This window comes from Leuresthes tenuis, unplaced genomic scaffold, assembly GCF_036924035.1.
Source record: "Leuresthes tenuis unplaced genomic scaffold, fLeuTen1.0.hap1 SCAF_17, whole genome shotgun sequence".
Lineage (NCBI taxonomy): Eukaryota > Metazoa > Chordata > Actinopteri > Atheriniformes > Atherinopsidae > Leuresthes > Leuresthes tenuis.
The window spans coordinates 29,900,309-29,922,766 of NW_027325371.1; the positions used below are offsets into that span (position 1 = coordinate 29,900,309).

The 22,458-nt window shown below is 41.7% G+C and overlaps 4 non-coding genes across 4 annotated transcripts; 3 read left to right on the top strand and 1 right to left on the bottom strand.

Annotated features, from left to right (window-relative positions):
- The first annotated feature begins 265 nt into the window (after positions 1 to 265).
- LOC140274305 (U5 spliceosomal RNA) lies at positions 266 to 384 on the top strand. The gene has a single exon (XR_011908271.1). It is a non-coding gene; the product is annotated as a U5 spliceosomal RNA (small nuclear RNA).
- Positions 385 to 13,401: 13,017 nt separating this feature from the next.
- Positions 13,402 to 13,515, top strand: LOC140274124 (U5 spliceosomal RNA). The gene has a single exon (XR_011908105.1). It is a non-coding gene; the product is annotated as a U5 spliceosomal RNA (small nuclear RNA).
- A 308-nt stretch (positions 13,516 to 13,823) lies between these two features.
- Positions 13,824 to 14,007, top strand: LOC140274091 (U2 spliceosomal RNA). Its single transcript, XR_011908083.1, has one exon. It is a non-coding gene; the product is annotated as a U2 spliceosomal RNA (small nuclear RNA).
- Positions 14,008 to 17,250: 3,243 nt separating this feature from the next.
- On the bottom strand, positions 17,251 to 17,364 carry LOC140274302 (U5 spliceosomal RNA). Its single transcript, XR_011908268.1, has one exon. It is a non-coding gene; the product is annotated as a U5 spliceosomal RNA (small nuclear RNA).
- Between the last annotated feature and the right edge of the window lie 5,094 nt (positions 17,365 to 22,458).

Genomic DNA, 22,458 nt, shown 5'->3' on the forward strand with positions numbered 1-22,458 from the left:
GGAGAATTGCTTGAAAGAAACGCGACCCCGAATGAGCGGTCAGAACAAAGCCTCAATACGGGATTCTCGTGGTGTTTTTGTTGCTGCCTTGTCTTTTGCACAGAGTAAAAGACAAGGCAGCCATCGAATAGGGCCCGATTGTTCCTACTTGGTCAGCCGAGGAGCAAGGGGGGGGGAGCAAGCGTCTCAACCAAGCAAAGCTCACCATGGGGAAGGTGGCTATGCCAACAAGCCTCATGCCCTGCTCCCGCAGTGACGGATAATCGTACTCTGGTTTCTCTTCATAACGTACAAGTCTTTCGCCTTTTACTAAAGATTTCTGTGGAGAGCAGCACTAATGAGTTGTTTCTATTTTTGGCAGGCTTTACCTTTGCCTTTGAAGCCCTTTCTGTCTGTGCAAAAGAAATCTTGTTACTGTGCAGAGTGACTTCTCTGAGTAGAGTCGCCTTACTTGTTGCGACTGTGCCGATGTTCGAAGCTGGAGTGCAAAGTTGTTGCTTGAATGGTGCTTGCTGGAGCGTGCGGGAGTGCAAAGTTATACCATTTAAAAGGGCTGAAGAGTGCTCAGTGCAGCGGGTGGGCGACACTCTGGCCACCTTGAAAACCGAGGTTACATCCACTACCAGGGGCAGCCCAAGTTCTGCCGCAAGTGTGGTGAGCATGGGCACCTGGTTGAGGCTTGTACCAAGGTGTTATGTGGGAAGAGCAGAGAAATTGGGCAAACTTTTGGAGAGTGTCCAAATGGCAGGAAATGTAATCTCTGTGGAGAATTAAATCACCTCTTCAGAGATTGCCCTAAATCTTTTGCCAACAAATTAAAGACGGTAAAGCCACAGTCAAGCCAACAAAGAGAAGGACCAAAGGTGGCAGTTGGTGGACAAAGTGAAGAGGTTGACCCAATAAATTCAAACTTCCCGCCAAAAGCTTGGATTGGAAGTGAGGAGCAAAAAGGGGAGGGGCCTGTAGAGGCCTCACCACTCAGTGTTGAAGTCTGTGAGAATTCACAGGCAGAGGGTGGAGCTACGCTAAATGAGGAGGAAGAGCAGACAGGTGAGTCTAGTGAAGATACTCACCTCCCCGAAGGTCAACAGAAGGTCAATTTGTTGATAGGCATTCATTTATTTCTTCACTTCTGATGAAGTTTCAACAATAAACAACAAACTTTGTATTATTAGAAAGAACCAGAATCATTCTTCAGGAATCCGAAAATAAGCTCTATTTTATGAGTTATGCACGAATTCGGATTCTCCTATAAAACGAATTCATTAACTCAAACCAAGTTAAGACTGCTTTGTCCTTCATATTTATTCATGTCTAATCAAGTTTCAACGATAAACAACGTTGTACTTTGTAGAATGAGAAAGAACTTCTTCAGCAATAAGCATCTCTCGACATATGACGAAGTACAGATTTTGCTATAAAATTAATTCCTTCTATCAGCCTGACTTAAAACTGTTTGTCCTCCTTATTTATCCACTTCAAATCAAGTTTCAACAAATAAAAAAAAGTTGTAGTTTGAGAAAGTACAACTTAATCTTCAGCAATCAGTATAAAAAGAGGTGCAAATGCCAACCATACATACCTACAAGGTGGAGCGGAAGTATTCAGCTGCAAGTAGGTGTGAATGTTCGACTATAATTTGTAAAAAGCGGGTAAGAAAAGGTTCGAATGCCCGACTATATATTAACAAAAGCGGGAGGAGAGGTCTTCGGATGAGAGTGGGTGAGAATTTCCAACCATAATCTATAAAATACGGTGAAAAAAAATATGTGAATGCCTCATAGAACACTAAAAGCGGAAGTGTTCGGCTGCAAGAAGGTGTGAATGTCCGACTATATTTGGTGAAAAGCAGGTGAAGCAAGGTCTGAATGCGCAACCTTATATCATCAAAAGCGAGATCAGAGGTGTTTGGCTGCAAGAAGGCCATAGTTTTCCAAAAGCGGGTAAGGTGCGAATGTCCGACTAAATATCAACAAAATTTGGGGCGGAGGTCTTCGGATGCAAGTGGGTGTGAATATCCCACCATACAAGTATGGTGGAGAGGAAGCTGTGAATAGCCGACCATAGTTTGGAAAAAGCGGGTAAGAAAAGGTTTGAATGCCCGAACATACACCATCAAAAGAGGGAGCGGAGGTGTTCCGCTGTACGAAGGTGTGAATGTCCGACCATACTTGGTAAAAAGCGGGTAAGAAAAGGTTAAAATACCCGACTGTACACAATCAATAGCGGGAGCGGATGTGTTCGGCTACAAGAAGATGTGAAAGTCCGACCATGGTTTGTAAAAAGCGGGTAAGAAAATGTGCGAATGTCCGACAATGTATGATCAAAAGAGAGAGCGGAGGTTTTCAGATACAAGAAGGTTTGAATGTCCCACCATAGTTTGTAAAAAGCGGGTAAGAAAAGGTTCGAATGCCCGACTATACATCATCAAAAGCGGGAGCGGAGGTGTTCAGCTGCAAGAAGGTGTGAATGTTCGACTAAAGTTTGTAAAAAGCTGGTAAGACAAGGAGCGATGTCCCGACATTGTATGATCAAAAGCGGGAGCGGAGGTGTCCAGCTGTGAGTAGGTGTGAATGTCCGACCATAATTGCTGAAAAATGTGTTAGAAAAGGTAAGAATACTGGACCATACATCATCAAAAGCGGGAGAGGTGGTGTTCGGCTGCAAGAAGGTGTGAAAGTCCAACAATGGTTTGTAAAAAGCGGGTAAGAAAAGGTTAAAATACCCGACTGTACACAATCAATAGCGGGAGCGGATGTGTTCGGCTACAAGAAGATGTGAAAGTCCGACCATGGTTTGTAAAAAGCGGGTAAGAAAAGGTGCGAATGTCCGACAATGTATGATCAAAAGAGAGAGCGGAGGTTTTCGGATACAAGAAGGTGTGAATGTCCAACCATACTTGGTAAAAAGCGGGTAAGAAAAGGTTAATATACCCGACTGTACACAATCAATAGCGGGAGCGGATGTGTTCGGCTACAAGAAGGTGTGACAGTCCGACCAGGGTTTGTAAAAAGCGGGTAAGAAAAGGTGCAAATGTCCGACAATGTATGATCAAAAGAGAGAGCGGAGGTTTTCGGATACACGAAGGTTTGAATGTTCTACCATAGTTTGTAAATAGCGGGTAAGAAAAGGTTCGAATGCCCGACTATACACCATAAAAAGCGGGAGCGAGGTGTTCCGCTGTAAGACGGTGTGAATGTCCGACCATAGTTGGTAAAAAGCGGGTAAGAAAAGGTTAAAATACCCGACTGTACAAAATCAATAGCGGGAGCGGAGTTGTTCGGCTACAAGACGGTGTGAAAGTACGACCATGGTATGTAAAAAGCAGTTAAGAAAAGGTTCGAATATCCAACCAAACATAATCAAAAGCGGGAGCAGAGCTGTTCGACTGCAAGTAGGTGTGAATGTCCAGCCATAATTACTCACAAACGGGGGAAGAAAAGGTAGTATTGCCAGACCATACATGATCAAAACAGGGAGCGGAGGTTCAGCTGCAAGGTGTGAATGTCTGACTATAGTTTGTAAAAAGCGGGTAAGACAAGGTGCGAATGCCCGACAATGTATGATCAAAAGAGAGAGCGGAGGTGTTCGGCTGCAAGGTCTGAATGTCCAACCATAATTTGTAAAAACCGGGTAAGAAAAGGCTCGAAAGCCCGACTATACATCATCAAAAGCGGGAGCGGAGGTGTTCAGCTGCAAGAAGGTGTGAATGTTCGACTAAAGTTTGTAAAAAGCTGGTAAGACAAGGAGCGATGTCCCGACATTGTATGATCAAAAGCGGGAGCGGAGGTGTCCAGCTGTGAGTAGGTGTGAATGTCCGACCATAATTGCTGAATAATGTGTTAGAAAAGGTAAGAATACTGGACCATACATCATCAAAAGCGGGAGAGGTGGTGTTCGGCTGCAAGAAGGTGTGAAAGTCCAACAATGGTTTGTAAAAAGCGGGTAAGAAAAGGTTAAAATACCCGACTGTACACAATCAATAGCGGGAGCGGATGTGTTCGGCTACAAGAAGATGTGAAAGTCCGACCATGGTTTGTAAAAAGCGGGTAAGAAAAGGTGCGAATGTCCGACAATGTATGATCAAAAGAGAGAGCGGAGGTTTTCGGATACAAGAAGGTTTGAATGTCCCACCATAGTTTGTAAAAAGCGGGTAAGAAAAGGTTCGAATGCCCGACTATACACCATCAAAAGCGGGAGCAGAGGTGTTCCGCTGTAAGACGGTGTGAATGTCCGACCATAGTTGGTAAAAAGCGGGTAAGAAAAGGTTAAAATACCCGACTGTACACAATCAATAGCGGGAGTGGAGTTGTTCGGCTACAAGAAGGTGTGAAAGTCCGACCATGGTTTGTAAAAACCGGGAAGAAAAGGCTCGAAAGCCCGACTATACACCATCTAAAAGAAGGTTTGAATGTTCATCAATAATTGCTTTAAAACAAGAAAGTAAATTTTCGAATATCAAACCGCACATGATCATAAGCGGGAGAGGAGGTGTTCGGCTGCAAGAAGGTGTGAATGTCCACCCATAATTCATGAAAAATGGGTAAAAAAAAAGGTGCGAATGCCTAACAATACATTATCAAAAGCAGGTGTGAATGTCAGATCATAATTTGTAAAAAGCTAATGAGAAAGGGTGAGAATGCCCGACTATACACCATCAAATGCGGGAGCGGAGGTGTTCGGCTCTGAGTAGGTGTGAATGTCCGACCATAATTGCTGAAGAATGTGTTAGAAAAGGTAAGAATGCTGGACCATACATCATCAAAAGCGGGAGAGGTGGTGTTCGGCTGCAAAAAGGTGTGACTGTTCGACTAAAGTTTGTAAAAAGTGGGTAAGACAAGGTGCGAATGCCTGACAATGTATGATCAAAAGCGGGAGCGGAGGTTTTCAGCTGCAAGAAGGTCTACATGTCCATCAATAATTGCTAGAAAACATGAAAGAAACTTTTCGAAAATCAAACCGCACATGATCATAAGTGGGATAGGAGGTGTTCAGCTGCAAGGTGTGAATGTCCACCCATAATTCCTGAAAAATGGGCAAAAAAAAAGGTGTGAATGCCCAACCATACATCATCAAAAGCAGGAGTGGAAGTGTTCGGCTACAAGAAGGTGTGAACGTCCAACCAAAATATGTAAAAAGAAGTTAAGAAAAGGTTCGAATATCCAACCAAACATAATCAAAAGCGGGAGCAGAGCTGTTCGACTGCAAGTAGGTGTGAATGTCAGATCATAATTTGCAAAAAGCTGATGAGAAAGGGTGAGAATGCCTGACTATACATCATCAAATGCGGCAGCGGAGTTGTTCGGCTGTGAGTAGGTGTGAATCTCCAACCATAATTGCTGAAAAATGTGTTAGAAAAGGTAAAAATGCCGGTCCATACATCATCAAAAGCGAGAGAGGTTGTGTTCGACTGCAAGTAGGTGTGAATGTCCAGCCATAATTACTCACAAACGGGTAAGAAAAGGTAGTAGCCAGACCATATATGATCAAAACAGGGAGCGGAGGTGGTTCAGCTGTAAGAAGGTTTGAATGTCCAACCATACTTGGTAAAAAGCGGGTAAGAAAAGGTTAAAATACCCGACTGTACACAATCAATAGCGGGAGCGGATGTGTTCGGCTACAAGAAGGTGTGACAGTCCGACCATGGTTTGTAAAAAGCCGGTAAGAAAAGGTGCGAATGTCCGACAATGTATGATCAAAAGAGAGAGCGGAGGTTTTCGGATACACGAAAGTTTGAATGTCCTACCATAGTTTGTAAATAGCGGGTAAGAAAAGGTTCAAATGCCCGACTATACACCATAAAAAGCGGGAGCGGAGGTGTTCCGCTGTAAGACGGTGTGAATGTCCGACTATAGTTGGTAAAAAGCGGGTAAGAAAAGGTTAAAATACCCGACTGTACAAAATCAATAGCGGGAGCGGAGTTGTTCGGCTACAAGACGGTGTGAAAGTACGACCATGGTTTGTAAAAAGCAGTTAAGAAAAGGTTCGAATATCCAACCAAACATAATCAAAAGCGGGAGCAGAGCTGTTCGACTGCAAGTAGGTGTGAATGTCCAGCCATAATTACTCACAAACGGGGGAAGAAAAGGTAGTATTGCCAGACCATACATGATCAAAACAGGGAGCGGAGGTTCAGCTGCAAGGTGTGAATGTCTGACTATAGTTTGTAAAAAGCGGGTAAGACAAGGTGCGAATGCCCGACAATGTATGATCAAAAGAGAGAGCGGAGGTGTTCGGCTGCAAGGTCTGAATGTCCAACCATAATTTGTAAAAACCGGGAAAGAAAAGGCTCGAAAGCCCGACTATACATCATCAAAAGCGGGAGCGGAGGTGTTCAGCTGCAAGAAGGTGTGAATGTTCGACTAAAGTTTGTAAAAAGCTGGTAAGACAAGGAGCGATGTCCCGACATTGTATGATCAAAAGCGGGAGCGGAGGTGTCCAGCTGTGAGTAGGTGTGAATGTCCGACCATAATTGCTGAAAAATGTGTTAGAAAAGGTAAGAATACTGGACCATACATCATCAAAAGCGGGAGAGGTGGTGTTCGGCTGCAAGAAGGTGTGAAAGTCCAACAATGGTTTGTAAAAAGCGGGTAATAAAAGGTTCGAATGCCCGAATATACATCATCAAAAGCGGAAGCGGAGGTGTTCGGATGCAAGAAGGTGTGAACGTCCGACCAAAGTTTGTAAAAAGCAGTGAAAAGCGAGAAAAAAGCTTTTCGTGAGTTTTGCATGATTTGGGATTTTGCTTATAAAATGCATTACTTCACTCAAACTATGTTAAAACTGATTTGTCCTTCATATTTACCATGTCTAGAAAGATTTAAACAAAAAAAACAACGTTGTACTTTGCAGTAAAAGAAAGAGCAAATCTAAAGTTTCAGGAATCCGAGTATAAGCCTGCTTTCATGAGTTCTGCACGATTTCGGATTTTGCTATAAAATGAATTGCTTTGCTCAAACCAAGTTAAAACTGCTTTGTCCTTCCATATTCATCAATGTCTAGATCGACTTCAACAAAGAAAAACATTGGACTTTGCAGTAGAAGAAGTTCAAATCCATCTACACATTGATAAATACGAAGGACAAAGCAGTTCCCACTTGCCCATAAGAAAATAAGCTTATTCTCGGATTCCTGATCCTTCAGTTTTGCTCTTTCTTCTACTGCAAAATACAATGTTGTTCTTTGTTGAAGTCGATCTAGACATTGATAAATATGAATGAAAAAGCAGTTTTAACTTGGTTTGAGTGAATGAATTCATTTTATACATAAAATCCGAAATCGTGCAGAACTCATGAAAATAAGCTTATTCTCGGATTCCTAAAACTTTTGATTGGCTCTTTCTTTTACTGCAAAGTACAACGTTGTTTTTTTGTTTAAATCTATCGAGATATTGATAAATATGAAGGTAAAAGCCGTTTTAACATAGTTTGAGTGAAGGAATTGATTTTATAGATAAAATCCCAAATCATGCAGAACTCCTCAAAAGGGGCGTATGGCTTAATCACAAGTGTGGCTCTTTCTCATTCAGGGTAGTATGAGGAAGTTTATGCTTGAAATATATGTAGAAATGGGTACATATGAAGGACAAAGCAGTGTTAACTTAGTTTGAGTGAAGGAATTCATTTTATACATAAAATCCCAAATCATGCAGAACGTATGAAAAGAAGCTTATTCTCGGATTCCTGATCCTTCAGTGTTGCTCTTTCTTCTACTGCAAAATACAATGTTGTTCTTTGTTGAAGTCGATCTGGACATTGATAAATATGAAGGAAAAAGCAGTTTTAACTTGGTTTGAGTGAATGAATTCATTTTATACATAAAATCCGAAATCGTGCAGAACTCATGAAAATAAGCTTATTCTCGGATTCCTAAAACTTTTGATTTGCTCTTTCTTTTATTGCAAAGTACAACGTTGTTTTTTTGTTTAAATCTATCGAGACATTGATAAATATGAAGGTAAAAGCCGTTTTAACATAGTTTGAGTGAAGGAATTAATTTTATAGATAAAATCCCAAACCATGCAGAACTCCTCAAAAGGGGCGTATGGCTTAATCACAAGTGTGGCTCTTTCTCATTCAGGGTAGTATGAGGAAGTTTATGCTTGAAATATATGTAGAAATGGGTACATATGAAGGACAAAGCAGTGTTAACTTAGTTTGCGTGAAGGAATTCATTTTATACATAAAATCCGAAATCGTGCAGAACTCATGAAAATTAGCTTATTCTCGGATTCCTAAAACTTTTGATTTGCACTTTCTTTTACTGCAAAGTACAACGTTGTTTTTTGTTGAAATCTATCTAGACATTGATAAATACCAGTCGAAACTCTGCTGCCGCTTTTGATAATTTATGGTTGGGCATTCTTACCTTTTCTTAACCGCTTTTTACAAATTATGATCTTACATTCACACCTACTTGCAGTCGAACACCTTCTCATCCACTTATGATCATGTGAGGTTGGGCTTTCGCACCTTTTCTTACCCATTTTTCAGTAATTATGGGTGGACATTCAGACCTTCTTGCAGCCGAAAACCTCCACTCCTCTTTTGATCATACATTGTCGGGAATTCACACCTTGTCTTACCCGCTTTTTACAAACTTTAGTCGGACATTCAAACCTTCTTGCAGCTGAACCAAATTATTGCAAATTGCAATAATTGCAAATTATTCTCTGACATTCACACCTACTTGCAGTCGAACAGCTCTGCTCCCGCTTTTGATTATGTTCGGTTGGATATTCAAACCTTTTCTTAACTGCTTTTTACAAACTTTGGTTGGACGTTCACACCTTCTTGCAGCCGAACACCTCCGCTTCCGCTTTTGATGGTATATATTCAGGTATTCGAACCTTCTCTTACCCGCTTTTTACAAACCATGGTTGGACTTTCATACCTTCTTGTAGCTGAACAACTCCACTCCTGCTTTTGATGATTTATGGTTGGACATTCGCATCTTTTCCTACCCATTTTTCAGTAATTATGGGTGGATATTCACACCTTCTTGCAGCTGAACACCTCCTCTCCCGCTAATGATCATGTAAGGTTTGTTATTCGAAATTTTTCTTTCATGTTTTAAAGCAATTATTGATGGACATTCACACCTACTTACAGCCGAACACCACCTCTCCCGCTTTTGATGATGTATGGACCGGCATTCTTACCTTTTCTAACACATTTTTCAGCAATTATGGTTGGAGAATCACACCTACTCACAGCCGAACAACTCCGCTACCGCATTTGATGGTGTATAGTTGGGATTTCTCACCCTTTCTCATCAGCTTTTTGCAAATTATTCTCTGACATTCACACCTACTTGCAGTCGAACAGCTCTGCTCCCGCTTTTGATTGTGTTTGGTTAGATATTCGAACCTTTTCTTAACTGCTTTTTCACAAACTTTGGTCGGACGTTCACACCTTCTTGCAGCCGAACACCTACGCTTCCGGTTTTGACAGTGTATATTCGGGCATACGAACCTTTTCTTACCCGCTTTTTACAAACCATGGTCGGACTTTCACACCTTCTCTTAGCTGAACAACTCCGCTCCCTCTTTTGATTGTGTACAGTCGGGTATTTTAACCTTTTCTTACCCGCTTTTTACCAACTATGATCGGACATTCACACCGTCTTACAGCGGAACACCTCCGCTACCTCTTTTGATGGTGTATGTTCGGGCATTCTAACCTTTTCTTACCCGCTTTTTAAAACCAGGGTCGGACTTTCACACCTTTTAGTAGCTGAACAACTCCGCTCCCGCTATTGATTGTGTACAGTCGGGTATTTTAACCTTTTTTTACCCGCTTTTTACCAACTATGGTCGGACATTCACACCTTCTTACAGCGGAACACCTCCGCTCCCTCTTTTGATGGTGTATGTTTGGGCATTCGAACCTTTTCTTACCCGCTTTTTACAAACTATGGTCGGACATTCAAACCTTCTTGTAGCCGAACACATCCACTCGTGCATTTGATGATGTATGGTTTGGAATTCGCACCTTTTCTTACCCATTTTTCAGTAACTATGGGTGGACATTCACACCTTCTTGCAGCTGAACACCTCCTCTCCCGCTTATTATCATGTGCGGTTTGATATTCGAAAATTCTCTTTCATGTTTTCTAGCAATTATTGATGGACATTCAGACCTTCTTGCAGCTGAACACCTCCGCTCCAGCTTTTGATGGTGTATAGTCGGGCTTTCGAGCCTTTTCTTCCCCGGTTTTTACAAATTATGGTTGGACATTCAGACCTTCTTTCTGCCGAAAACCTCCGCTCCCTCTTTTGATCATACATTGTCGGGCATTCGCACCTTTTCTTACCCGCTTTTTACAAACTTTAGTTGGACATTAACACCTTCTTGCAGCTTAACCACCTCCGCTCCCTGTTTTGATGATGTATGGTCTGGCAATACTACCTTTTCTTACCCATTTGTGAGTAATTATGGCTGGACATTCACACCTACTTGCAGCCGAACACCACCTCTCCCGCTTTTGATGATGTATGGACCGGCATTCTTACCTTTTCTAACACATTTTTCAGCAATTATGGTTGGAGATTCACACCTACTCACAGCCGAACACCTCCGCTCCCGCATTTGATGGTGTATATTCGGGCATACGAACCTGTTCTTACCCGCTTTTTACAAACCATGGTCGGACTTTCACACCTTCTTGTAGCTGAACAACTCCGCTCCCTCTTTTGATTGTGTACAGTCGGGCATACAAACCTGTTCTTACCCGCTTTTTACAAATTATGGTCGGACATTCAAACCTTCTTGTAGCCGAACACATCCACTCCTGCTTTTGATGATGTATGGTTGGGCATTCGCACCTTTTCTTACCCATTTTTCAGTAATTATGGGTGGATATTCACACCTTCTTGCAGCGGAACACCTCCTCTCCCGCTTACGATTATGTGCGGTTTGATATTCGAAAATTTTCTTTCATGTTTTATAGCAATTATTGATAGACATTCATACCTTCTTGAAGCCGAACACATCCACTCCTGCTTTTGATGATGTATGGTTGGGCATTCGAACCTACTTGTTGCCCGTTTTTCATTAATTATGGGTAGACATTCACACCTTGTCGCAGCCAAACACCTCCGCTCCCTGTTTTGATCATGTATGTTTTGACATTCGCACCTTTTCTCACCTGCTTTTTACTATTGTCGGCCAATCACAGCTTCCTCTCCACCATACTTGTATGGTAGGAAATTCTCACCCACTCTCATCCGAAGACCTCTCCTCCCGCTTTTGTTAATATTTAGTCGGGCATTCAAACCTTTTCTTACCCACTTTTTACAAATTTTGGTCGAACATTCACACCTACCTAACGCTGAATACTTCCGCTCCACCTTTTAGTGATGTATGGTTGGCATTTGCACCTTTTGTTACCCTCTTTTTATACTGATTGCTGAAGATTAAGTTGTTCTTTCTCAAACTACAATTTTTTTTTAATTGTTGAAACTTGATTTGAAGTGGATAAATAAGGAGGACAAACAGTTTTAAGTCACGCTGATAGAAGAAATTAATTTTATAGCAAAATCTGTATTTCGTCATATGTCGAGAGATGCTTATTGCTGAAGAAGTTCTTTCTCATTCTACAAAGTACAACGTTGTTTATCGTTGAAACTTGATTAGACATGAATAAATATGAAGGACAAAGCAGTCTTAACTTGGTTTGAGTTAATTAATTCGTTTTATAGGAGAATCCGAATTCGTGCTTATTTTCGGATTCCTGAAGAATGAGTCTGGTTCTTTCTCATAATACAAAGTTTGTTGTTTATTGTTGAAACTTCATCAGAAGTGAAGAAATAAATGAATGCCTATCAACAAATGTGGGATCTAAACTCTACTGCTTCCTCTAAAATAATTTCTTTTCTCAATTTAGAAATGTGTGTGTATAAGTCACAACACCCGTGACACCAAAACGGCTTTCTTTTCTCTCTTTTCTCTACACTCTGCACTATGAGCACACACACCAAATCAGAAAGGCTTTTTTCTCTCTTTTCTACATTATGGACTGTGGGGACACAAAACCGCTCTCTCTTTTTTTTTTTGATTGTGTGCCAGGGCGTTGTCTCACGTATTAGATTATGCTTAAGATACAAATGGGTTTATCAGTCACATCAGAATCCATACATACTGATCCTCCCGTAATAAAATGGTCGGATCTTATCAAACACACTTTGTTTCTTGTGACAATCAAGTCAGCGAAACAGCGTATACACGTCAAGACACTGAATCAAGTTTGCCACAAGCACTCATAAGTTTGGCAGTATTGCTCTGCCGTCAGCAATCATACACCCATTTTATTTTCGTGAGACGTGCAGGCACCTGTTCATCTACTGTTCTATCACTATGAATTAGTTTATCTATTATCAATAAGGATACTTCTACAACTACTATCAAAGTATGTCCAGACTTCTTATGTTGTCAGTTGCTATATATGAATAAGTGGGTAGCTACTGACAAGCATTAAGCATGTCACACAGCCCAAACATATAACATTTCAGGACACACCACACAGTTAACAACCACAGTGAAGTGTCAAAGCCCAAACATTCAACAGGACACTTACACAACACATTCAAATCAAACAGTCAGACAACATACAAGAACATATACCCCAGCCGGCATTGCTCCCTGCCTATTTTCCTACAGCTCACTATGTGTGCGCACACCTTTATTCACAAACTCTTCAACTTATACTCTTTTACCGAAGCTGCTACAGCTCGATTGGCCGAATACCCTTAGATCCTATTTCGGTGAATTTGACATCTGCCTTACATGTAACAGATTAGCGGTTTAGCAGTTTTAATTTAGTTTGAGTGAAGGAATTCATTTTATAGCAAAATCCGAAATCGTGAAGCACTCATGAAAGTAAGCTTATTCTCGGATTCCTGAAACTTTAGATTTGCTCTTTCTTTTACTGCAAAGTACAACGTTGTTTTTTTGTTTAAATCTTTCTAGACATGGTAAATATGAAGGACAAAGCAGTTTTAACATAGTTTGAGTGAAGGAATTCATTTTATAGATAAAATCCCAAGAGTCTGCAGAGAAAAGAGAGTGAATGCGAAGTAGACTTTAACACGGCTATGGGAGCGAGCCGAGTGTCGGCTAACCGGAAGAATTGCTTGAAAGAAACGCGACACTGAATGAGCGGTCAGAACAAAGCCTCAATACGGGATTCTCGTGGTGTTTTTGTTGCTGCCTTGACTTTTGCATAGAGTAAAAGACAAGGCAGCCATCGAAGAGGGCCCGATTTTTCCTACTTGGTCAGCCGAGGAGCAAGGGTGGGGGGGGGGGGGGGGGGGGGCAAGCGTCTCAACCAAGCAAAGCTCACCATGGGGAAGGTGGCTATGCCAACTAGCCTGATGCCCTGCTCCCGCAGTGACGGATAATCGTACTCTGGTTTCTCTTCATAACGTACAAGTCTTTCGCCTTTTACTAAAGACTTCCGTGGAGAGCAGCACTAATGAGTTGTTTCTATCATTGGCAGGCTTTACCTTTGCGGGTGAAGCCCTTTCTGTCTGTGCAAAAGAAATCTTGCTACTTTGCAGAGTGACTTCTCTGAGTAGAGTCGCCTTACTTGTTGCGACTGTGCCGATGTTCGAAGCTGGAGTGCAAAGTTGTTGCTTGAATGGTGCTTGCTGGAGCATGCGGGAGTGCAAAGTTATACCATTTAAAAGGGCTAAAGAGTGCTCAGTGCAGCGGGTGGGCGGAGGTGCAACGTGACACTCTGGCCACCTATGGCCATAAAAAGAACACTGCTACAAGTGCGCATTGTGCCAGCAAGGGCCCTCGGACCTGAAACAGTGGACAGTTATCGCTTCTCGGCCTTTTGGCTAAGATCAAGTGTAGTATCTGTTCTTATCAGTTTAATATGTCCTCTATACGAGGACAACATATTAAATGGATTTTTAAGAATAGGAGTTGAAAAAGAAGCTTGCTCCGTTCACTCCAAGCCTCGACCCGGTACTGCAGTGCCGCTGGGAACGGTGCGCTCTCCTCTGCTCTTGTGAAAAAGCAAACAGTGGTGCAGGATGGAAGTTTCAGGGAGCCCAAGATGAAACTTTCTTTTAATCTGCTGAGAAAAGAGAGTGAATGCGAAGTGGACTTTAACACGGCTCTGGGAGCGAGCCGAGTGCGGGCTAACCGGGAGAATTGCTTGAAAGAAACGCGACACCGAATGAGTGGTCAGAACAAAGCCTCAATACGGTGTTCCCGTGGTGTTTGTGGCTGCCTTGTCTTTTGCACAGAGTAAAAGACAAGGCAGCCATCGAATAGATTGTTTCTACTTGGTCAGCCGAGGAGCAGGGGGGGGGGGCAAGCATCTCAACCAAGCAAAGCTCACCAAGTAGGAACAATCGGGCCCTTTTCGATGGCTGCAACACCTGAAAGAGATATTGATGCGAGACCCGATCAAATGCTTTTTCAAAGTCTAAATTTAAGATGACAAGCCGGGTGTTTCTGTCTCTAGCGTAATCAATGATGTCTCGAATCAGTACGAGGCTGTCGGTGAGTTGTCTCCCTGAGATGGCACAAGCTTGGTCTGGGTGAATTACCTCCTCTAAAACAGAGGACATCCGTGTCGCTAAAACCTTGCTAAAATGTTTACAGTCAAAGTTTAAAAGTGTGATGGGCCTCCAATTCTTTAGGTCAGTCTTATCATTTTTTTTATAAAGTAGAGTCACTATTCCCACTCTAAAACTGTCAGGCAGTCGGTCGAGTTTTTCAAAATCTTTAAAAACATCTAAAATGTCTGATGATAAAAGGTCCCATTAGGTCAGATAGAATTCTGCAGGAAGCCCGTCTAAACCCGGAGCTCGACTTCTCTTAAAACCTGTTAGGCATTTTTTTAACTCTAAAGCAGTAAAATTCTGTGTCAAGTGTGCATTCTCTTTTACGGTTTTGTCAACAAATTTTAAGATTTCTGCCGATGTTTCCAAGTGCACTGGTTTCTCTTTGTACATGTTACTATAAAAGGTATGTACAGTTTCAATCATCTCTTGTGTGGATTTTGTTGAAAACCCATCTTCTCTTTTTAGATTTTGAATACACTCCTTTTTATTTATAACTTTCTTTCTTTTTCACCTTCCTCAATTTCCTGCTCCCTGCTTCTTACAAAAATTCCTTTACTCTTTATTTCTGCTAAAACTGACATTTCCTTTTTGACATCTTTGATTTCTTCTTTAAAGTCTATGCCACACTGATTTAGTTTAAAGTAGCGCTGTAAGCGTTTATGTAGTCCCATCATACATCTATTCTCTTTCCTTTTTTTACGTTTACCTTGCTGTTTAAAAAAAGTCTGGGTCGTTTCCTTCACCATTTCCCACCATTGTGCATGTGTTTTTAGAGGTCTTGAAGGGTCTGCCACTCTTTATAACATTCCCTGTACTGACTGACTATGATTTCATCCTCCAACAGGGAACAGTTGAGTTTCCACAGACCACTTCCTACCGTCACACCAGAAGGGGGTGAAAGGGTGCAGGAGAGCATAAGGTGGTCTGAAAAGAAAACAGGGGTTAATCTAACATCAGTGGGTGGGCAATCTCTAGTAAAGAAATAATCAATGCGAGAGGCTCTGGTGCCATCATGACTAAACCAGGTGAAGCCCTCCTCTCTGGGATGCATGGTTTTAAAACAGTCAGTAAGCTTAAAATCCCTGCATATGCCCTGAAGTAAAATCGAAGTCTTATCCACTTTAAAATCTACCCCTGCTCTTTTTCTATCTTTCCTGCTCAAGATACAGTTAAAATCCCCTCCTACAACTAAAGGTACTTGCCCTAGCATGTAAAGCTGTATATCTTCTAAAAGGTCATACCTTTCATTTTTTCCATTGAAACCATAAATATTTAAGAGGTTAAAGTCTTGCCCCATAAAATTCAAGTGTGCTAAAAGTGCCCGTCCGTCTCTCACCACTGTGCTACCTTTCACCAGAACATGCAGATTTTTAATTAGAATGGCCACACCATCATTTTTATTTTGATTTGAGCCACTCCATATCGATAAATGGGGCCACATTTCCTCCCATTGTCTATGGTTTTTTAAAAAAGGTAGTCCACATTCTTGTATTAAAAACACATCTGATTTTATGGAGTCTAAGAAGGATAAAATACTCTGGGCTCTTGTCTTTGATTTCACACTTCTCACATTTAGTGTTGAGAAGGTGAGAACCATTAAAAGCATAAAGGAAAGTAGGTATGTCATTTTCGTTTTTCTAAGTTATCAAAACAAATTACACACAGGTTATTTCTTGGGAAACTAGCTCTTCCTTCATTTCTTTAGGTGAAAAGTGAGTAGGGTGATCTATATTTCCTTTTCGGACTCTCGGTGTTGGCCTCTGACGCAATGTTGCATTTAACTTTGAGTCCCTGGGGGTTGATTGCAGAGCTGAAGTTAAAAAGGAGACCTCATTTGGTGAGTCGGAGGGGAAGACTCTAGGTTCTTCCACTGAAGAACTGTCTGAAAGGGACCTAACCCTCCCCCTCTTCTCTGATACCACTGGGGAATCAGAGGCTCAGATGCCGTCCTCTTCGGCTGTTGACCTTCGGGGAGGTGAGTATCTTCACTAGACTCACCTGTCTGCTCTTCCTCCTCATTTAGCGTAGCTCCACCCTCTGCCTGTGAATTCTCACAGACTTCAACACTGAGTGGTGAGGCCTCTACAGGCCCCTCCCCTTTTTGCTCCTCACTTCCAATCCAAGCTTTTGGCGGGAAGTTTGAATTTATTGGGTCAACCTCTTCACTTTGTTTACCAACTGCCACCTTTGGTCCTTCTCTTTGTTGGCTTGACTGTGGCTTTACCGTCTTTAATTTGTTGGCAAAAGATTTAGGGCAATCTCTGAAGAGGTGATTTAATTCTCCACAGAGATTACATTTCCTGCCATTTGGACACTCTCCAAAAGTTTGCCCAATTTCTCTGCTCTTCCCACATAACACCTTGGTACAAGCCTCAACCAGGTGCCCATGCTCACCACACTTGCGGCAGAACTTGGGCTGCCCCTGGTAGTGGATGTAACCTCGGTTTTCAAGGTGGCCAGAGTGTCGCCCAACCGCTGCACTGAGCACTCTTCAGCCCTTTTAAATGGTATAACTTTGCACTCCCGCACGCTCCAGCAAGCACCATTCAAGCAACAACTTTGCACTCCAGCTTCGAACATCGGCACAGTCGCAACAAGTAAGGCGACTCTACTCAGAGAAGTCACTCTGCACAGTAAGAAGATTTCTTTTGCACAGACAGAAAGGGCTTCACCCGCAAAGGTAAAGCCTGCCAAAAATAGAAACAACTCATTAGTGCTGCTCTCCACAGAAATCTTTAGTAAAAGGCGAAAGACTTGTACGTTATGAAGAGAAACCAGAGTACGATTATCCGTCACTGCGGGAGCAGGGCATCAGGCTAGTTGGCATAGCCACCTTCCCCATGGTGAGCTTTGCTTGGTTGAGACGCTTGCTCCCCCCCCCCTTGCTCCTCGGCTGACCAACTAGGAACAATCGGGCCCTATTCGATGGCTGCCTTGTCTTTTACTCTGTGCAAAAGACAAGGCAGCAACAAAAACACCACGAGAATCCCGTATTGAGGCTTTGTTCTGATCGCTCATTCGGTGTCGCGTTTCTTTCAAGCAATTCTCCCGGTTAGCCCACACTCGGCTCGCTCCCATAGCCGTGTTAAAGTCTACTTCGCATTCACTCTCTTTTCTCAGCAGACTCTTGGGATTTTATCTATAAAATGAATTCCTTCACTCAAACTATGTGAAAACTGCTTTGTCCTTAATATTTACCATGTCTAGAAAGATTTAAACAAAAAAAACAACGTTGTACTTTGCAGTAAAAGAAAGAGCAAATCTAAAGTTTCAGGAATCCGAGAATAAGCTTACTTTCATGAGTTCTTCACGATTTCGGATTTTGCTATGAAATGAATTCCTTCACTCAAACTAAATTAAAACTGCTAAACCGCTAATCTGTTATATGTAAGGCAGATGTCAAATTCACCGAAATAGGATCAAAGGGTATTCGGCCAATCGAGCTGTAGCAGCTTCGGTAAAAGAGTATAAGTTGAAGAGTTTGTGAATAAAGGTGTGCGCACACATAGTGTGCTGTAAGAAAATAGGCAGGGAGCAATGCCGGCTGGGGTATATGTTCTTGTATGTTGTCTGACTGTTTGATTTGAATGTGTTGTGTAAGTGTCCTGTTGAATGTTACATGTTTGGGCTTTGACACTTCACTGTGGTTGTTAACTGTGTGGTGTGTCCTGAAATGTTATATGTTTGGGCTGTGTGACATGCTTAATGCTTGTCAGTAGCTACCCACTTATTCATATATAGCAACTGACAACATAAGAAGTCCGGACATACTTTGATAGTAGTTGTAGAAGTATCCTTATTGATAATAGATCACTAATTCATAGTGATAGAACAGTAGATGAACAGGTGTTTGCACATGTCTCACGGAAATAAAATGGGTGTATGATTGCTGACGGCAGAGCAATACTGCCAAACTTATGAGTTCTTGTGGCAAACTTGATTCAGTGTCTTGACGTGTATACGCTGTTTCGCTGACTTGATTGTCACAAGAAACAAAGTGTGTTTGATAAGATCCGACCATTTTATTACGGGAGGATCAGTATGTATGGATTCTGATGTGACTGATAAACCCATTCGTATCTTAAGCATAATCTAATACGTGAGACAACGCCCTGGCACACGATAAAAAAAAAAAAAGAGAGAGAGCGGTTTTGTGTCCCCACAGTCCATAATGTAGAAAAGAGAGAAAAAAGCCTTTCTGATTTGGTGTGTGTGCTCATAGTGCAGAGTGTAGAGAAAAGAAAGCCGTTTTGGTGTCACGGGTGTTGTGACTTACACACACACATTAATAAATTGAGAAAGGAAATTATTTTAGAGGAAGCACTAGAGTTTAGATCCCACATTTGTTGATAGGCATTCATTTATTTCCTCATTTCTGATGAAGTTTCAACAATAAACAACAAACTTTGTATTATGAGAAAGAACCAGACTCATTCTTCAGGAATCCGAAAATAAGCTCTATTTTATGAGTTATGCACGAATTCGGATTCTCCTATAAAAAGAATTCATTAACTCAAACCAAGTTAAGACTGCTTTGTCCTTCATATTTATTCATGTCTAATCAAGTTTCAACGATAAACAACGTTGTACTTTGTAGAATGAGAAAGAACTTCTTCAGCAATAAGCATCTCTCGACATATGACGAAATACAGATTTTGTTATAAAATTAATTCCTTCTATCAGCCTGACTTAAAACTGTTTGTCCTCCTTATTTATCCACTTCAAATCAAGTTTCAACAATTAAAAAAAATTTGTAGTTTGAGAAAGAACAACTTAATCTTCAGCAATCAGTATAAAAAGAGGTGCAAATGCCAACCATACATACCTAAAAGGTGGAGCGGAAGTATTCAGCTGCAAGTAGGAGTGAATGTTCGACCATAATTTGTAAAAAGCGGGTAAGAAAAGGTTCGAATGCCCGACTATATATTAACAAAAGCGGGAGGAGAGGTTTTCGGATGAGAGTGGGTGAGAATTTCCAACCATAATCTATAAAATACGGTGAAAAAAAATATGTGAATGCCTCATAGAACACTAAAAGCGGAAGTGTTCGGCTGCAAGAAGGTGTGAATGTCCGACTATATTTGGTGAAAAGCAGGTCTGAATGCCCAACCTTACATCATCAAAAGCGAGATCAGAGGTGTTTGGCTGCAAGAAGGCCATAGTTTGCCAAAAGCGGGTAAGGTGCGAATGACCGACTAAATATCAACAAAAGTGGGGGCGGAGGTCTTCGGATGCAGGTGGGTGTGAATATCCAACCATACAAGTATGGTGGAGAGGAAGCTGTGAATAGCCGACCATAGTTTGGAAAAAGCGGGTAAGAAAAGGTTTGAATACCCGAACATACACCATCAAAAGAGGGAGCGGAGGTGTTCCGCTGTACGAAGGTGTGAATGTCCGACCATAGTTGGTAAAAAGCGGGTAAGAAAAGGTTAAAATACCCGACTGTACACAATCAATAGCGGGAGCGGAGTTGTTCGGCTCCTAAAAGGTGTGAAAGTCCGACCATGGTTTGTAAAAAGCGGGTAAGAAAAGGTGCGAATGCCCGACAATGTATGATCAAAAGAGGGAGCGGAGGTTTTCGGCTGCAAGAAGGTTTGAATGTCCCACCATAATTTGTAAAAAACGGGGAAGAAAAGGCTCGAATGCCCGAACATACACCATCAAAAGAGGGAGCGGATTTGTTCCGCTGTAAGAAGGTGTGAATGTCAGACCATAGTTGCTAAAAAGCAGGTAAGAAAAGGTTAAAATACCCGACTGTACACAATCAATAGCGGGAGCGGAGTTGTTCGGCTACTAAAAGGTGTGAAAGTCCGACCCTGGTTTGTAAAAAACGGGTAAGAAAAGGTTCGAATGCCCGAACATACACCATCAAAAGAGGGAGCGGAGGTATTCCGCTGTAAGACGGTGTGAATGTCCGATCATAGTTGGTAAAAAGCGGGTATGAAAAGGTTAAAATATCCGACTGTGCACAATCAAAAGAGGGAGCGGAGTTGTTCAGCTAAGAGAAGGTGTGAAAGTCCGACCATGGTTTGTAAAAAGCGGGTAAGAAAAGGTTCGTATGCCCGAATATACACTATCAAAACCGGAAACGTATGTGTTCCGCTGCAAGAAGGTGTGAACGTCCGACCAAAGTTTGTAAAAAAGCAGTTAAGAAAAGGTTCGAATATCTAACCAAACATAATCAAAAGCGGGAGCAGAGCTGTTCGACTGCAAGTAGGTGTGAATGTCAGAGAATAATTTGCAAAAAGCTGATGAGAAAGGGTGACAAATCCCGACTATACACCATCAAATGCGGTAGCGGAGTTGTTCGGCTGTGAGTAGGTGTGATTCTCCAACCATAATTGCTGAAAAATGTGTTAGAAAAGGTAAGAATGCCGGTCCATACATCATCAAAAGCGGGAGAGGTGGTGTTCGGCTGCAAGTAGGTGTGAATGTCCATTAATAATTGCTTTAAAACATGAAAGAAAATTTTTGAATATCAAACCTTACATGATCATTAGCGGGAGAGGAGGTGTTCAGCTGCAAGAAGGTGTGAATGTCCAGCCATAATTACTCACAAACGGGTAAGAAAAGGTACTATTGCCAGACCATATATGATCAAAACAGGGAGCGGAGGTGGTTCAGCTGCAAGAAGGTTTGAATGTCCGACTAAAGTTTGTAAAAAGCGGGTAAGACAAGGTGTGAATGCCCGACAATGTATGATCAAAAGAGGAGCGGAGGTTTTCGGCTGCAAGAAGGTCTGAATGTCCACCCATAATTACTGAAAAATGGGTAAGAAAAGGTGCGAAAGCCCAACCGCACATGATCATAAGTGGATGAGAAGGTGTTCGACTGCAAGTAGGTGTGAATGTAAGATCATAATTTGTAAAAAGCGGGTAAGAAAAGGTAAGAATGCCCAACCATAAATTATCAAAAGCGGCAGCAGAGTTTCGGCTGGTATTTTTCAATGTCTAGATAGATTTCAACAAAAAACAACGTTGTACTTTGCAGTAAAAGAAAGTGCAAATCAAAAGTTTTAGGAATCCGATATATATGTATAAAATGAATTCATTCACTCAAACCAAGTTAAAACTGCTTTTTCCTTCATATTTATCAATGTCTAGATCGACTTCAACAAAGAACAACATTGTATTTTGCAGTAGAAGAAAGAGCAACACTGAAGGATCAGGAATCCGAGAATAAGCTTATTTTCTTATGGGCAAGTGGGAACTGCTTTGTCCTTCATATTTATCAATGTGTAGATGGATTTCAACTTCTTCTACTGCAAAGTCCAATGTTTTTCTTTGTTGAAGTCGATCTAGACATTGATGAATATGGAAGGACAAAGCAGTTTTAACTTGGTTTGAGCAAAGCAATTCATTTTATAGCAAAATCCGAAATCGTGCAGAACTCATGAAAGCAGGCTTATACTCGGATTCCTGAAACTTTAGATTTGCTCTTTCTTTTACTGCAAAGTACAACGTTGTTTTATTTAAATATTTCTAGACATGGTAAATATGAAGGACAAATCAGTTTTAACATAGTTTGAGTGAAGTAATGCATTTTATAAGCAAAATCCCAAATCATGCAGAACTCACGAAATGCTTTTTTTCGCTTTTCACTGCTTTTTACAAACTTTGGTCGGACGTTCACACCTTCTTGCATCCGAACACCTCCGCTTCCGCTTTTGATGATGTATATTCGGGCATTTGAACCTTTTTTTGCCCGCTTTTTACAAACCATTGTCGGACTTTCACACCTTCTTGCAGCCGAACACCACCTCTCCCGCTTTTGATGATGTATGGTCCAGTATTCTTACCTTTTCTAACACATTTTTCAGCAATTATGGTCGGACATTCACACCTACTCACAGCTGGACACCTCCGCTCCCGCTTTTG